At 51.4% G+C, this 12,394-nt stretch overlaps 1 protein-coding gene across 1 annotated transcript in view; it reads left to right on the plus strand.

Moving 5' to 3' along the window:
• The window catches only part of LOC142290039 (uncharacterized), a 218,899-nt gene that overhangs the window by 88,717 nt on the left and 117,788 nt on the right, over nucleotides 1-12,394 (plus strand). The window lies entirely within an intron of this gene.

The following is a 12,394-nucleotide window of genomic DNA, read 5'->3' on the forward strand; positions in this document are numbered from 1 at the left end:
CGTTCGGCCTGGCGACAGCCCCAAGGGTTTTCACCAAGGTCATGGCTACAGTAGTTGCGGTCCTCCACTCTCAGGGTCACTCAGTGATACCTTACTTAGACGATCTGCTGGTCAAGGCACCCTCTCAAGAGGCATGCCAACACAGCCTCAACGTTACTCTGGAGATTCTCCAGAGTTTTGGGTGGATCATCAATTTTCCAAAGTCAAATCTGACACCGGTCCAATCGCTGACATATCTTGGCATGGAGTTTCATACTCTTCCAGCGATAGTGAAGCTTCCGCTGGACAAACAGCGTTCACTGCAGACAGGGGTGCAATCTCTCCTTCAAGGTCGGTCACACCCCTTGAGGCGCCTCATGCACTTCCTGGGGAAGATGGTGGCAGCAATGGAAGCAGTCCCTTTCGCGCAGTTTCACCTGCGTCCACTTCAATGGGACATCCTACGCAAGTGGGACAGGATGCCGACGTCCCTAGACAGGAACGTTTCCCTCTCTCAGGCAACCAAAGCTTCCCTTCGGTGGTGGCTTCTTCCCACTTCATTATCGAAGGGGAAATCCTTCCTACCCCCATCCTGGGCGGTGGTCACGACGGACGCGAGTCTGTCAGGGTGGGGAGCAGTTTTTCTCCACCACAGGGCTCAGGGTACGTGGACTCAGCAAGAGTCCTCACTTCAGATCAATGTTCTGGAGATCAGGGCAGTGTATCTTGCCCTAAAAGCGTTCCAGCAGTGGCTGGAAGGCAAGCAGATCCGAATTCAGTCGGACAACTCCACAGCGGTGGCTTACATCAACCACCAAGGTGGGACACGCAGTCGGCAAGCCTTCCAGGAATTCCGGCGGATTCTGCTGTGGGTGGAAGCCACAGCATCCACCATATCCGCAGTTCACATCCCGGGCGTAGAAAACTGGGAAGCAGACTTTCTCAGTCGCCAGGGCATGGACGCAGGGGAATGGTCCCTTCACCCGGACGTGTTTCAGGAGATCTGTTGCCGCTGGGGGATGCCGGACGTCGACCTAATGGCGTCACGGTACAACAACAAGGTCCCAGCATTCATGGCTCGATCTCAAGATCACAGAGCTCTGGCGGCAGACGCCTTAGTTCAGGATTGGTCGCAGTTTCGGCTTCCTTATGTGTTTCCTCCTCTGGCACTGTTGCCCAGAGTGTTACGCAAGATCAGGGCCGACTGCCGCCGCGTCATCCTCGTCGCTCCAGACTGGCCGAGGAGGTCGTGGTACCCGGATCTGTGGCATCTCACGGTCGGCCAACCGTGGGCACTGCCAGACCGACCAGATTTGCTGTCTCAAGGGCCGTTTTTCCATCTGAATTCTGCGGCCCTCAACCTGACTGTGTGGCCATTGAGTCCTGGATCCTAGCGTCTTCAGGATTATCTCAAGAGGTCATTGCCACTATGAGACAGGCTAGGAAACCTACGTCCGCCAAGATCTACATTTCTCGTACGGCGCCCCTGCGCCGCTCGGATGCACTCTTTGTCCTTGTCGCTGGCCAGCGTAAAGGGACACAAGCTTCCAAGTCAACCCTGGCTCGGTGGATCAAGGAACCAATTCTCGAAGCTTACCGTTCCTCGGGGCTTCCGGTTCCCTCAGGACTGAAGGCCCATTCAACCGGGCCGTGGGAGCGTCCTGGGCCTTGCGACACCAGGCTACGGCTCAGCAGGTGTGTCAGGCAGCTACCTGGTCGAGCCTGCACACTTTCACGAAGCACTATCAGGTGCATACCTATGCTTCGGCAGATGCCAGCCTAGGTAGGCGAGTCCTTCAGGCGGCAGTTGCCCACCTGTAGGACGGAGCCGTTACGGCTCTATTATGAGGTATTATTTACCCACCCAGGGACTGCTTTTGGACGTCCCAATTGTCTGGGTCTCCCAATAAGGAGCGACAAAGAAGAAGGGAATTTTGTTTACTTACCGTAAATTCCTTTTCTTCTAGCTCCAATTGGGAGACCCAGCACCCGCCCCCGTTTTTTGTATACACATGTTGTTCATGTTAAATGGTTTCAGTTCTCCGATATTCCTTCGGATTGAATTTACTTTAAACCAGTTTATAATTTCTTTGTCGCTCTATTGGGAGACCCAGACAATTGGGTGTATAGCTACTGCCTCCGGAGGCCACACAAAGTATTACACTTAAAAGTGTAAGGCCCCTCCCCTACTGCCTATACACCCCCCGTGGGATCACGGGTTCCTCAGTTTTCAAGCTTTGTGCGAAGGAGGCTGACATCCACGCATAGCTCCACTGTTTAGTCAGCAGCAGCTGCTGACTATGTCGGATGGAAGAAAAGAGGACCCATACTAGGGTCCCCAGCATGCTCCCTTCTCACCCCACTTTTGGTCGGCGGTGTTTGTTAAGGTTGAGGTACCCATTGCGGGTACGGCGGCTGGAGCCCACATGCTGCTTTCCTTCTCCATCCCCTTAGGGCTCTGGGTGAAGTGGGATCTTACCGGTCTCCAGGCACTGAGGCCGAGCTCCATCCACAGCCCCTGGGATCTGCTGGACATGGAGCTGAGTATCGTCAGGGACAGGGCCCTGCCACATTAAGGTACTCTGTGTCCCCGTGCAAATCGCGCACACACACACTAGCATTGCTGGGTGTGTTAGTGCGCCCGGGACAACAGCGCTGCGCGCGTGTGCCACACTATCTTCAGCTAGCTGAAGGAGTTAATGGTTTGGAAACGGTCGCGCCGGCCGCTGCTGTCAGTTTTAACTGCGGCGCGGCTGGGACTTGTGGTTCGCCGGGAACTTCCGCGCTGGCCGTGCATGTTTGACGGCCGCGCTTACTACTACAGTCCCCGGCTTTTTGCGGCCTAGTTTCGTTTCGTTCCCGCCCCCAGGCCTGCCAGTCAGGGTGGGGGCGGGACGCTGTGCAGAATGTCAGCGCAGAGGGCTGGAGTCTACTTTACATACTCCAGCCCTCACACTGGGCACAGTGGGACGCTGGTTTCCCGCTCTTCGTCTGAGGCACGCCCACGGTCCGCCCCTCTTCACAGAACGCCGGCAGCCATTCCTGCATGCAGTTTGAGCTGGAGAAGGGGAGACAAGTTATGGGAGACCCAGGCACGGGATTCTAGCGACCACACACCCGCTTTCAGCGGGCGGTAAGCGGCACCTCTGGTGCCTACCCCACTAGTGCCAAAGTGTACAATTTTATTTTTATGCTTGCATGCTATACATTGCACTGTACGGGCGCTGGTAATTCTTCACTATATACCCTCCTAGATTGCTCTGAGACAACAGCATGTCGTCCGCAAAAACCAAGGGTGCCAAGGCACAGGCTTTCTATGCTGCCTGTACCGCATGTGGGGCTACTCTACCGGCAGGTTCCACTGACCCCCATTGTGTGCAGTGCTCGGCCCCTGTGGCACTTGTTCGGCCGGGGCCTCTGCTAGAGGTGTCCCAGGGAGAACCACCTGTGAATACTGTCCAGGTGACGGGGACAGAGTTTGCAGCTTTTGCTGATAGATTATCTGTGACTATGACTAAAATCCTAGAAACTTTGCAGTCTAGACCAGTAACTCAGACCATGGGCACGGTTGTATCACTGTCCCCTGGTCCCCCACAGTTGGAACAGCTCCGGGCTCCGGAGGTGTCCCATGCATTCCAAGGTGACGGCTCTGACACGGACGACAGTCCCAGACAGCCTAAGCGAGCTCGCTATGAGCGGCCCTCGACTTCATCACACTGGTCAGGGTCCCAACAGGAGGACTCTCTGTACGACGAGGCAGAGGTAGCTGATCAGGATTCTGATCCTGAGACCGCTCTCAATCTGGATACTCCGGATGGTGATGCCATAGTGAATGATCTCATAGCGTCCATCAATAAAATGTTGGATATTTCTCCCCAAGCTCCTCCAGCGGAGGAGTCAGCTTCACAGCAGGAGAAATTCCATTTCAGGTACCCCAAGCGTAAATTGAGTGCTTTTCTGGACCACTCTGACTTCAGAGAAGCAGTTCAGAAACACTACGCTTATCCAGATAAGCGTTTCTCCAAACGGCTTAAGGATACACGCTATCCCTTTCCCCCTGACGTGGTCAAGAGCTGGACCCAGTGTCCAAAGGTGGATCCTCCAATCTCCAGGCTTGCGGCTAGATCCATAGTTGCAGTGGAAGATGGGGCTTCACTTAAAGATGCCACTGATAGACAGATGGAGCTCTGGCTGAAATCCATCTATGCAGCTATCGGCGCGTCGTATGCTCCTGCATTCGCAGCTGTATGGGCACTCCAACCTATTTCAGCTGGTCTTGCGCAAATTGACACTGTCACGCGTACATCTGTTCCGCAAGTAGCATCCTTAACCTCTCAAATGACTGCATTTGCGTCTTACGCTATCAATGCTGTCCTGGACTCTACGAGCCGTACGGCAGTGGCGTCCGCCAACTCCGTGGTTTTACGCAGAGCATTGTGGTTAAGGGAATGGAAGGCAGATTCGGCTTCCAAAAAGTGCTTAACCAGTTTGCCATTTGCTGGTGACAGACTGTTTGGTGAGAGATTGGATGAAATCATTAAACAATCCAAGGGTAAGGATTCATCCTTACCTCAGCCCAGACCAAATAAACTCCAACAGAGAAGGGGACAGTCGAGGTTTCGGTCCTTTCGAGGCTCGGGCAGGTCCCAATTCTCCTCGTCCAAAAGGACTCAAAAGGATCAGAGGAGTTCAGATTCTTGGCGGGTTCAGTCACGCCCAAAGAAAGCAGCCGGAGGAACCGCTACCAAGGCGGCTTCCTCATGACTTTCGGCCTCCTCTCTCCGCATCCTCAGTCGGTGGCAGGCTCTCCCGCTTTTGCGACATTTGGCTGCCACAGGTCAAAGACCGTTGGGTGAGAGACATTTTGTCTCACGGGTACAGGATAGAGTTCAGTTCTCGTCCTCCAACTCGATTCTTCAGAACTTCTCCGTCTCCCGACCGAGCCGATGCTCTTCTGCAGGCGGTGTGCTCTCTAAAGGCAGAAGGAGTGGTGATCCCTGTTCCTCTTCAGGAGCAAGGTCACGGTTTTTACTCCAATTTGTTTGTGGTGCCAAAAAAGGACGGGTCTTTCCGTCCTGTTCTGGACCTAAAACTGCTCAACAAGCATGTGAAAACCAGGCGGTTCCGGATGGAATCCCTCCGCTCCGTCATCGCCTCAATGTCTCAAGGAGATTTCCTAGCATCAATAGACATCAAGGATGCTTATCTCCACGTGCCGATTGCTCCAGAGCACCAGCGTTTTCTACGCTTCGTTATAGGAAATGAACACCTTCAGTTCGTAGCCCTGCCTTTCGGTCTGGCGACAGCCCCAAGGGTCTTCACCAAGGTCATGGCAGCAGTAGTAGCTGTCCTGCACTCTCAGGGTCACTCCGTGATCCCTTACTTGGACGATCTACTTGTCAAGGCACCCTCTCAAGAGGCATGCCAACTCAGCCTGAACGTTGCGCTGGAGACTCTCCAGAGTTTCGGGTGGATCATCAACTTTTCAAAGTCAAATCTCACCCCGACCCAATCAATAACATACCTTGGCATGGAGTTTCATACTCTCTCAGCGAAAGTGATGCTTCCGCTAGACAAACAGCGTTCACTACAGACAGGGGTGCAATCTCTCCTTCAGGGCCAGTCGCACCCCTTGAGACGCCTCATGCACTTCTTGGGGAAGATGGTAGCAGCAATGGAGGCAGTCCCTTTCGCGCAGTTTCATCTGCGTCCACTGCAATGGGACATTCTCCGCCAATGGGACGGGAAGTCGACGTCCCTAGACAGGAACGTCTCCCTTTCTCAGGCGGCCAAGGATTCTCTTCAGTGGTGGCTTCTTCCCACCTCATTGTCAATAGGAAAGTCTTTCCTACCCCCATCCTGGGCGGTGGTCACAACGGACGCGAGTCTATCAGGGTGGGGAGCAGTGTTTCTCCACCACAGGGCTCAAGGTACGTGGACTCGGCAAGAGTCCACCCTTCAGATCAATGTTCTGGAAATCAGAGCAGTGTATCTTGCCCTACAAGCCTTCCAGCAGTGGCTGGAAGGCAAGCAGATCCGAATTCAGTCGGACAACTCCACAGCGGTGGCATACATCAACCACCAAGGAGGGACACGCAGTCGGCAAGCCTTCCAGGAAGTCCGGCGGATCCACCATATCCGCAGTTCACATCCCGGGCGTAGAAAACTGGGAAGCAGACTTCCTCAGTCGCCAGGGTATGGACGCAGGGGAATGGTCTCTTCACCCGGACGTGTTTCAGGAAATTTGTCGCCGCTGGGGGATGCCGGACGTCGACCTAATGGCGTCTCGGCACAACAACAAGGTTCCGGCCTTCATGGCACGGTCTCACGATCTCAGAGCTCTGGCGGCGGACGCCTTAGTTCAGGATTGGTCGCAGTTTCAACTCCCTTATGTGTTTCCTCCTCTGGCACTGTTGCCCAGAGTGCTACGCAAGATCAGGTCCGACTGCCACCGCGCCATCCTCGTCGCTCCAGACTGGCCAAGGAGGTCGTGGTACCCGGATCTGTGGCATCTCACGGTAGGACAACCGTGGGCGCTACCAGACCGGCCAGACTTGCTGTCTCAAGGGCCGTTTTTCCATCAGAATTCTGCGGCCCTCAACCTGACTGTGTGGCCATTGAGTCCTGGATCCTAGCGTCTTCAGGATTATCTCAAGGGGTCATTGCCACCATGAGACAGGCTAGGAAACTATCCTCTGCCAAGATCTACCACAGGACGTGGAAGATATTCTTATCTTGGTGCTCTGCTCAGGAAGCTTCTCCCTGGCCATTTGCATTGCCTACTTTTCTTTCCTTCCTGCAATCCGGGTTGGAAAAAGGTTTGTCGCTCGGCTCCCTCAAGGGACAAGTCTCAGCGCTATCTGTATTTTTTCAGAAGCGCCTAGCACGACTTCCTCAGGTACGCACGTTCCTGCAAGGGGTTTGTCATATCGTCCCTCCTTACAAGCGGCCGTTAGAGCCCTGGGATCTGAACAGGGTTCTAATTGCTCTCCAGAAGCCGCCTTTCGAGCCTATGAGGGAGGTTTCCCTTTCTCGCCTTTCACAGAAGGTGGCCTTTCTAGTAGCGGTCACGTCTCTTCGGAGAGTGTCCGAGCTAGCAGCGCTGTCATGCAAATCTCCCTTCCTGGTGTTTCACCAGGACAAGGTAGTTCTGCGCCCGATTCCGGAGTTTCTCCCTAAGGTAGTATTATTATTATTATTATTATTATTATTATTTATTATTATAGCGCCATTTATTCCATGGCGCTTTACAAGTGAAAGGGTATACGTACAACAATCATTAACAGTACATAACAGACTGGTACAGGAGGAGAGAGGACCCTGCCCGCGAGGGCTCACAGTCTACAGGGAATGGGTGATGGTACGATAGGTGAGGACAGAGCTGGTTGCGCAGTGGTCTACTGGACTGAGGGCTATTGTAGGTTGTAGGCTTGTTGGAAGAGATGGGTCTTGAGGTTCCTCTTGAAGCTTTCCACGGTAGGGGAGAGTCTGATGTGCGGAGGTAGAGCGTTCCAGAGTAGGGGGGATGCACGGGAGAAATCTTGTACGCGATTGTGGGAAGAGGAGATAAGGGAGGGGCAGAGAAGGAGATCTTGTGAGGATCTGAGGTTGCGTGCAGGTAGGTACCGGGAGACTAGGTCACAGATGTAGGGAGGAGACAGGTTGTGCATGGCTTTGTATGTCATGGTTAGTGTTTTGAACTGGAGTCGTTGGGTGATGGGAAGCCAGTGAAGGGATTGGCAGAGTGGCGAGGCTGGGGAGTAGCGAGGGGAGAGGTGGATTAGGCGGGCCGCAGAGTTTAGGATAGATTGGAGGGGTGCAAGAGTGTTGGAAGGGAGGCCAGAGAGCAGGAGGTTGCAGTAGTCGAGGCGGGAGATGATGAGGGCATGCACTAATGTTTTTGCTGATTCTTGGTTAAGGAAAGCACGGATCCGGGAGATATTTTTGAGTTGTAATCGGCATGAGGTGAAGAGGGCTTGGATGTGCGGCTTGAAGGATAGAGCAGAGTCGAGGGTCACTCCAAGGCAACGAGCTTGTGAGACTGGGGAGAGTAAGCAACCATCGAGTTTGATGGAAAGGCTTGTTGGAGGAGATGAGTGAGGAGGAGGAAAGACAATGAATTCTGTTTTGTCCATGTTAAGTTTTAGGAATCGCGCAGAGAAGAAGGATGAAATAGCAGACAGACATTGTGGGATTCTGGTTAGTAGAGAGGTGATGTCAGGTCCAGAGAGGTAGATCTGTGTGTCATCGGCATAGAGATGATACTGGAAGCCATAGGACTCTATGAGCTGTCCCAGGCCGAAGGTGTAGATGGAGAAAAGCAGGGGTCCAAGAACTGAGCCTTGGGGAACACCGACAGATAGGGGGCGAGATGAGGAAGTTGTGTGAGAATGGGAGACGCTGAAAGTTCGGTCGGTGAGGTATGAGGATATCCAAGATAGGGCCAGGTCTGTGATGCCCAGAGATGAGAGAATCTGTAGTAGGAGGGAATGGTCTACTGTGTCGAAGGCAGAGGACAGGTCCAGGAGGAGGAGGATAGAGTAGTGTCGCTTGGTTTTGGCGGTTAGTAGGTCGTTAGTGACTTTAGTTAGGGCAGTTTCAGTGGAATGATGCGGTCGGAAGCCAGATTGTAGCTGGTCAAAGAGAGAGCAGGAGGAGAGGAATGAGGACAGTTCAAGATGGACATGCTGTTCTAGTAGTTTTGAGGCATAGGGGAGAAGGGATATGGGGCGAAAGTTTGACACAGAGGATGGGTCAAGGGAGGGCTTTTTGAGGATGGGTGTAATAGAAGCATGTTTAAAGCATGAGGGGAATACACCAGTTGTTAGTGATAGGTTGAAGAGATGGGTTAGGGCTGGGATGAGGACTGCGGTGATGTTGGGGATGAGGTGCGATGGGAGCGGGTCCAGTGCACAGGTTGTTAGATGTGATCTTGAGAGTAGAGTGGAAAGATTGATTTCTGTCATGGTGGAGAAGCTGGATTTGGAGGAAGAAGGCTGAGTAGCTATGATGAGGGGCTGTGGTGATTGTGGGCCAAAGCTTGCTCTGATGTTGTCAACCTTCTGCTTGAAGAAAGAGGCAAAGTCTTCAGCTGAGAGGAGAGGAGAGGGAGGTGGTGCTGGAGGACGGAGGAGAGAATTAAAAGCAGGGCTGTGGAGTCGGAGTCGGAGTCGTGGAGTCGGAGTCGGAGCTCATTTTGGTGGAGTCGGAGTCGGTATAAAATGCACCGACTCCGACTCCTAAAATATATAATAAATTGGGGACAGGAGTGCAATGCAGAATGTGCTGAATATTTTACTAAATAATAACATTTAGTATAATGCGTATATTTAAGTGAAAAATTTATTGTAGTACAATGTGAACATCAGACATTTAACTGTTTTTATGATACAATAATCAAGATATTTGGATAGAACATAAAATATTTATTGGAATACAACTTTAGAACACAAAAAACTAATAAATTTTAAATATGTAATATATATATATATATATAATATATATATATATATATATATATATACAGTGTATATACACACAAGATATATATGTAATCTACTGTATATTACATAGTGTATTACTTATTTACAATTTATTACAGTTTTTTTGTGTTCTAAAGTTGTATTCCAATAAATATATTTTATGTTCTATCCAAATATCTTGATTATTGTATCATAAAAATTATTAAATGTCTGATGTTCACATACACATATTCATGTACTACAATAAATTTTTCACCTAACTATAAGCAATATATGTAGGAGTCGGAGTCGGAGCTGGAGTCGGAGTCGGTGCAAGAGAATTTGAGGAGTCGGAGTCGAAGGTTTGGCTTACCGACTCCACAGCCCTGATTAAAAGTGTTGAATAGCTGTTTAGGGTTATGAGAGAGAGAGGATATGAGGGATGAGAAGTAGGTGTGTTTTGCAGCAGTGAGTGTGGACTTGAAGGTAGTGAGGGACTCTTTATATGCAATGAAGTGCTCAGTGGAATGAGACCTCTTCCATCTGCGCTCAGCAATTCTGGAAGCCCGTCTCAGTTCTTTAGTCTGACTGGTGTGCCAGGGTTGCCTGTTGATTGTGCGGGTTTTGGTGTGTGTGAGGGGGGCGGCTGATTCGAGAGCTGCAGAGATTGTAGTGTTGTATAAAGTTGCAGCAGCATCTGCATCGTGTAGAAATGCAATGTCTGTGAGAGGAAGAAGGGACTGAGAAAGGGCGTGCAAATCAATGTGTTTTATATTTCTGCGAGGGTGTGAAAGTTTGTGGAGGGGGGGTTGCGTAGTTGGAGAAGAGAGGGAAGAGAATGTGAGTAGGTTGTGGTCAGACAGGGGGAGAGGCGCGTTAGAGAGGTTAGATAGGGAACAGAGGCGAGTGAAGATGAGATCCAGCGTGTGGCCATCTTTGTGAGTAGCTGCAGAAGACCATTGGGTGAGGCCGAAGGAGGCAGCGAGTGTTAGAAGTTTGGAGACAGATGAGTGGGAAGTGTCAATGGGGATATTGAAATCACCCATGATGATGGTGGGGATGTCGTTGGAAAGGAAGTGTAGTAGCCAGGTGGTGAAATGATCAAAAAAGGCAGTGGTAGTATCCTCTTTTCATCTCAATCAGGATATCTCCTTACCTTCTTTGTGTCCTCGTCCAGTTCATCAATGTGAAAAGGATTTGCATTTGTTGGATCTGGTGAGAGCACTCAGAATCTACATTTCCCGCACGGCACCTCTGCGCCGCTCGGATGCACTCTTTGTCCTTGTCGCTGGCCAGCGTAAAGGGTCGCAGGCTTCCAAGTCAACCTTGGCTCGGTGGATCAAGGAACCAATTCTTGAAGCCTACTGTGAGGTAAATCCGGAGATATGACGATAAATCATGATATTCAAGTATGTCAGGAAGCCCTCTCCTGGTGTCACCCCCCCTTTCCTTCACACAACTGGTTTAGCAACAAATCCCATGGCCATCTCCTGTGATATGGAGATGAGGTGATGTGGGAACAATGGACACAGGATGACTCCCTGCCGTCACCCTGTAACAAGAGTTGTATCTCATTAGCAAGGCTATGGAACTAGCTAGACAGAACGACTCCAGTAAAAAATGGTTCATATCTCGCAAGCCATATTTCCGATAAATATGGCAACCATAAAAATGGTGTCTCCGCATGCGGACGATGCCGGCACACCCTTTTTATGGGAGCAGGACATTGGGAAATGCCCCAGGCGTGATATCAGCCAATGGGGAACTGGCAGACAGGTCATGAGTCCCCTCGTTCTGTAGCTAAATTCATAACTGTCACAATGAGAGCATTGGCGTCCGCCTACGACGCTCCCAGGCAAAGTTATGGCCCATATTCCATGTTGTGGATTGTCCATAACTCAAGCCAGGGGTGGAGCAGTGCTCCCTCTGAGGTCACTAAGGTAGGAGGGGACCTGGATTTGCCCAGGTTGATAACCCTACTTCGGCCATTTTCCAGTGTTCTTTTCGCTGGGGGCACGTGTAGGAAACATCTGTGGGAGTTCCTGGAAACCTGGGTACAGCGCCCCCCTGTGGCCAGACGCAACAAGGTAACTGCTGGAACTGTGTATGCCTGTTTGTAACCCATGCTTTGATTGTAACTGTACTCTGACATATGTATATTCTGTAGATTCCCTATTGTATATATTGTAGTTCTAGTGTGCTTTAGGCTGATTAAATTATATAATTAATCTTGGGCTGTTCTGTTATCTCGATCTTGAATCCCACGTCTGTGTGTTCGGCTAATAGTTACCGTAAATCGGTTGGTGGCAGCGAATTGTGCCAAGGATTATTGTGGGGAGGCCAGTGAGATTCGGGGAGATTTTATATATTCCGCCCGCGGAGGTCGGGGGAATATATACCTTACTCTCACCGGGGACCCTTCAATAATCGGCATAAGTAGTATAGCGGCCTCCTTGCTTATTGTCGGGCAATTCCATAATTGGCCTGACTATAAGAGGGGCGCTAGAGAGCGCGTCACGTGCTCTGTCTGTCGGTCGGGAGGTATAAAGGAGGGGTGACCCCCACTTGTTACCCCCCGATTGTGACGTACTGGTAGCCAGCGCGGGGGATTTCTGAGTGACCCCCCCGGTGGTTCGTGACACCTACCGTTCTGCGGGGCTTCCGGTTCCCTCAGGGCTGAGAGCCCATTCTACTAGAGCCGTAGGTGCGTCCTGGGCGTTACGGCACCAGGCTACGGCTCAGCAGGTGTGCCAGGCGGCTACCTGGTCGAGTCTGCACACTTTTACCAAACATTATCAGGTGCATACCTATGCTTCGGCGGACGCCAGCCTAGGTAGACAAGTCCTTCAGGCGGCGATTGCCCACCTGTAGAAAAGGGGCCGTTTTTATGGCCCTATCATGAGGTATTATTTTACCCACCCAGGGATTGCTTTTGGACATCCCAATTGTCTGGG

This window comes from Anomaloglossus baeobatrachus, chromosome 2 (genome assembly GCF_048569485.1).
Source record: "Anomaloglossus baeobatrachus isolate aAnoBae1 chromosome 2, aAnoBae1.hap1, whole genome shotgun sequence".
Classification (NCBI taxonomy): Eukaryota; Metazoa; Chordata; class Amphibia; order Anura; family Aromobatidae; genus Anomaloglossus; species Anomaloglossus baeobatrachus.